The sequence below is a fragment of the Solanum tuberosum genome, unplaced genomic scaffold (genome assembly GCF_000226075.1).
Source record: "Solanum tuberosum cultivar DM 1-3 516 R44 unplaced genomic scaffold, SolTub_3.0 scf00971, whole genome shotgun sequence".
Taxonomy (NCBI): domain Eukaryota; kingdom Viridiplantae; phylum Streptophyta; class Magnoliopsida; order Solanales; family Solanaceae; genus Solanum; species Solanum tuberosum.
Genome location: NW_006239951.1, coordinates 26374 through 31077, shown reverse-complemented (window position 1 = coordinate 31077; position 4704 = coordinate 26374). Strand labels below are relative to the sequence as shown.

At 29.4% G+C, this 4704-nt stretch overlaps 1 pseudogene; it reads left to right on the top strand.

The window, feature by feature from the left end:
- Positions 1 to 6: 6 nt before the first annotated feature.
- On the top strand, positions 7 to 2099 carry LOC102592230 (isoleucine N-monooxygenase 1-like; annotated as a pseudogene).
- Positions 2100 to 4704: the final 2605 nt, after the last annotated feature.

Genomic DNA, 4704 nt, shown 5'->3' with positions numbered 1-4704 from the left:
AATAAGAATGCATTAACTCATCGAATACACAAAATTATGGAGGAAATGAATACTGAAATTGCTTGCATTCGTGTTGGTAATTATCATGTAATTCCTGTAACTTCTCCTGAACTTGCTTGTGAGTTCTTGAAGATTCAGGACTCTATTTTTTCATCCAGGCCTGTTTGCTAGTAATGGCTACTTGACTTCAATTTTCCTCCCCAGTGGTGATCAATGGATGAAAATGAAAAATATGCTAACTTCCCATGTGTTGTCACCAAAATCATTTCAATGGCTTCGTCCTAAAAGGGACGAAGAAGCTGACCACCTTCATCGATTCGTTTACAATCAATGCAACAACCAACTTCTTATTAACTTAAGGAAAGTAACAAGATTTCATTGTGGGAATGTAATTAGGAATATGACTTTCAGCAAGAGGTCATTATTTGGAATTATAGAACAAGAAGAGGAAATTGATGCCCTTTTTACACTTCTTCAATATGTTTTTTCTTTTAGTATATCAGATTACTTACCATGGTTAAGTGTTTTTGATTTGGATGGTCACAAGGCAATTCTCAAGAAAGCCTATGCTACAGCAACAAAACATATTGATATTGAAGTTGATAACAGGATTCAAATATGGAAAGATGGCAACAAATCTTTGGAAGAGGACATCCTTGATGTTCTTATTATGCTCAAAGATAAAAATGGAAATCCATTGATGAATGTTAAAGAAATTAAGGCACAAATCTTTGTAAGTATACATTCAATTACTTATAAATCATGTGATAAAACAAAGTTGTGTTGTTTTGTCACCTTTGGCTAATTTTATGATTGATAGACTATCTGATCAAGATTTCGAAATTTGCTTATTTTGAATAGAGTTTATAACTTCATAAAAAATGTACTTTTGGAGGATCATAGCAATTTATGTTTGGCTAATCAATTTAAAAAATATTTTTGTCAATATTTGTTAGTACAATACTTTGTACTTAACTTCTGCTGCTACTAAAAAACAGGTACGGGGTCGTTTGGTGTGAGGGATAAAAATAAATAGTAATGGGATAAGAAAATAATGATGGGATAAGTTTTTTTACGTTGCTTGGTTGCCATGTTTGATATAACTTATCCCACCATTTATACCATAGTGATGGGATACATTATCCCATATACATGGTGGGATAAGTTATCCTAGGATAACTAATCCTGGGATAACTCTTTCCCAACCAAACGACCCCTTATTCTTCTTAAATATTTCGACCAAACAAATCAACTCTCTAAAATATGCACTTTTCATTTCCAAAATTTGGCCAAACTAACTAGCACATTCTCATTCCCTTCCACCTACCTTATGTATTAACTCATCATAAAAAATAAAATTCAAGCATAAATTATTGCTTATCTACTCAGAAAGTGTTGACATGATTGGTTTACAAACAAATAATGTTCAGGAATTATTAACGGCAACAGTGGATAATCCCTCAAATGCAGTTGAATGGGTACTTGCAGAAATGTTGAATCAACCAATTTTAATGCAAAAGGCTATAGAAGAACTCAACATTGTTGTTGGGATCAATAGATGGGTTCAAGAATCAGACTTGCCAAGGCTTAATTATGTCAAGGCTTGCATAAAAGAGGCCTTTCGACTCCATCCCTTTATGGCTTTTAATGTTCCTCACGTGTCTGTCTCTGATACCATCGTCGGTGAAAAGTACTTCATCCCTAAAGGGAGTATAGTGCTATTAAGTCGTCTTGGACTTGGCCGGAATTCTAGAGTTTGGGAGGATCCATTAAAGTTCAAGCCGGAGCGTCACCTCGGAATGGAAGATGGTGGTGAAGTAGTTCTCACTGTTTAAATTTACGTTTGTTATCATTTAGTATTGGAAGACGAGGTTGTCCAGCTGTGAAACTTGGTTCAACAATTACTACAATGTTACTTGCTAGGCTTCTTCAAGGATTTACTTGGAATTTACCCCCAAATTCACCATGCAATGATTTAATTGAGTCATCTAAGATTAATCATTTTTCTACCTTACCACTTCTTGCTCAGGCAAAACCAAGATTAGCTAAGGCCATGTATCTTTAAGCTACAATATTTTTTTTGTATTCATCTGTTTAAGTCTTAGTGTGTGAAATTATTTGTATTAGGATATATTATAATCCATGTGGTTTGAGTTATAGTACTGTTTTTTCATCCTATAAATGTAAAGATTGTTATTTTGTTTACTTAATTTAATAAAGTATCATATGAATAGATCATTGGGTTAACATGTGTGTCCTTTACTTATATAGTAGATATTTAGTGTATGGAGTTTCTTATCTCATAAATTGAAGATTAAAATTATCGGTCCTTATGGGTTATAAACCAATGTTTACAATGAAAGACGAAACAAGACAAACATCTTGATGATCGTAGCACAAGATTAAAGATAATTTGATCTTGATTATGAGAGTGACTCTATTCCAACTTCTTGTGCTTTTATATTATTCGTGTTTATTGAATGGACCAAGTAGAGATGCTAGTTTATATTCGAAATATTTTACAAAACAACTTCTCTAGTTCATCAAATGTACTTTTACTCTAAATCTTGTATAATTGTTATGATCAATGTAACTTGATTTATTATATTGATCTGTCAAAAGGTAAAACTCTTTCGTAGGTTACACATTTCTGATAGATTGGATGATAACAAATCACATTAATAAAGTAATAATTAATTGATAGAATCTGTATCTCGATCTTGACATTGATGATGCCCCCTTATAATTGGTTATAAGTTTTCATGTAAGAATTCTGTATGTGAATTTTATATTTATCACATGAGATAAGAAATCATAATATTTAACACTATTAAATTAATTAATTCTATAGTTTTTAGGTTTGGAATTGATTTTTTTTTTCCAATAATTTTGGTTTGATTTCTCATTCGTAGCAAAAAATTACTGTAGTTTAAGATAAGGATAGATATAAATATTGAAAATCATGTTGAATTGAATTAATCTCTTTAGTTTTTAGGTTCGATATCGATGTTTGTTCAGAAATTGCGGTTTGATTTCTCTTCACAGAATTAAATATATATGAAAAAATAAGTAACAATAGATTTACAATTCAGATATATTAACTCAAAATGTTAATTTTCAAGAGGAACTCATCAAGCTTATTTTTGTCGATGTACGTCATGTAAAGAAATTATCTTCGTCCTTATTGTTCTCAAGCACAATATTCTTAATAAAGACAAATATAATTTTTTAAGCATAATAAGTGTTCCATGGTGAGACGCATCCAACTCATCTCTATTTAGAGAGTAAAATAGAGAATAGTGTATACAACCACACTCCGAAAAACCTTCTATTCTCTATTTATAAAAAGGTGAATAGTAGTTTTCTAAATTTTAAAAACTACCATTCAACTTCTCTATTTCACTTTTTAATCATTTTAATATTATTTATATTATATGATATTTATAATTAACATATTATAAATCATGTTTTTTATTTACTATGAAATATTCAAAAGTCTTATTTATATTTTTAAATTTTGTGTGTCTTTGAAATTTTCTTCTTTCATATTTCTTTCAGACCCTTTAAAAATATTAATTAAATGTATAATTTGACTAAATTATCCTCATTAATATTTTGTTTCCACGTGCTAACTAAGGAGTCTTTATATTTCTCTTCACAAAATATTATTTTAAATAGAAAATACGGGTCTCCTTTGAACATGTTCTCCCATGCGCTGCTTTGCAATTATTTAAGAACGATAGTTACGTCTATCCATTATCAACTTATATATGTGACATCATCATAGTACTTTATCCGCTAATTTTTAGCTATTTTGTATTAACTTGCCATATTATTTGAAAAGTAACAAATATAAAAAGCTTTTCTAAAAATTATATAAATAAAATACTATAAGTCACAATTTAAAATATTTGAAAATCACATAAAAAACTTTATTAACTCTCCAAATTTTATCTGTGTCTTATAAATTGAGACAGAGGACAATTATTAACAATTTAAAAAAATTGGTTGGCTCTCCAAATTTTATCGATATCACATAAATTATTAGGACACTCATATATCTAGTATATGTATGACCATTTTTTAAAACATAAGTTGTGTTGCTTGTGATAACTTTCGCATACCATAAATGGCTCTTACATTTTTATATTCCCATGTGCTCATATATGTATTATCTATTCCGACAAATAATTAAAAAAAAAGTAACTTTTCAACGCATTCTAAAATTACTTTTATCTATCTTCACTCTTTTACTCCATGTACTATTTTTAGTTAATTCAGCCTATAATTTAACGATATCCATCCTTCTATTTAAATATTGCCCTTTTATTTTGATCCTCAGTTTTTTGCTCTTTTGATTTCGGACTCGATACAATAATCCGCCCTTAGAGTTAAAGCTGCATTGAAAATAATCATATGGAAATCTTGTGATGGAAAATCTGCCGACGAAAAACACTGTCTGTACGACACTTTGAAAAAGAAATTTTCTTGTTTTTCAGTGAATTGAGTATAGACAACAGAATATTACTATATATTAGACAGGATGGAAATAAATATCTAAAAATTATAATAAATTGAATTAATTCAATTTTTTAATTTTTAGGTTTGGCATTAATATTTTTTTCAAAAATTTTGGTTTGATTTCACAATTCGTAGCAATTAAATTATTGATGAAATTTTTTACTGTAGTTCAAGATAAGGATA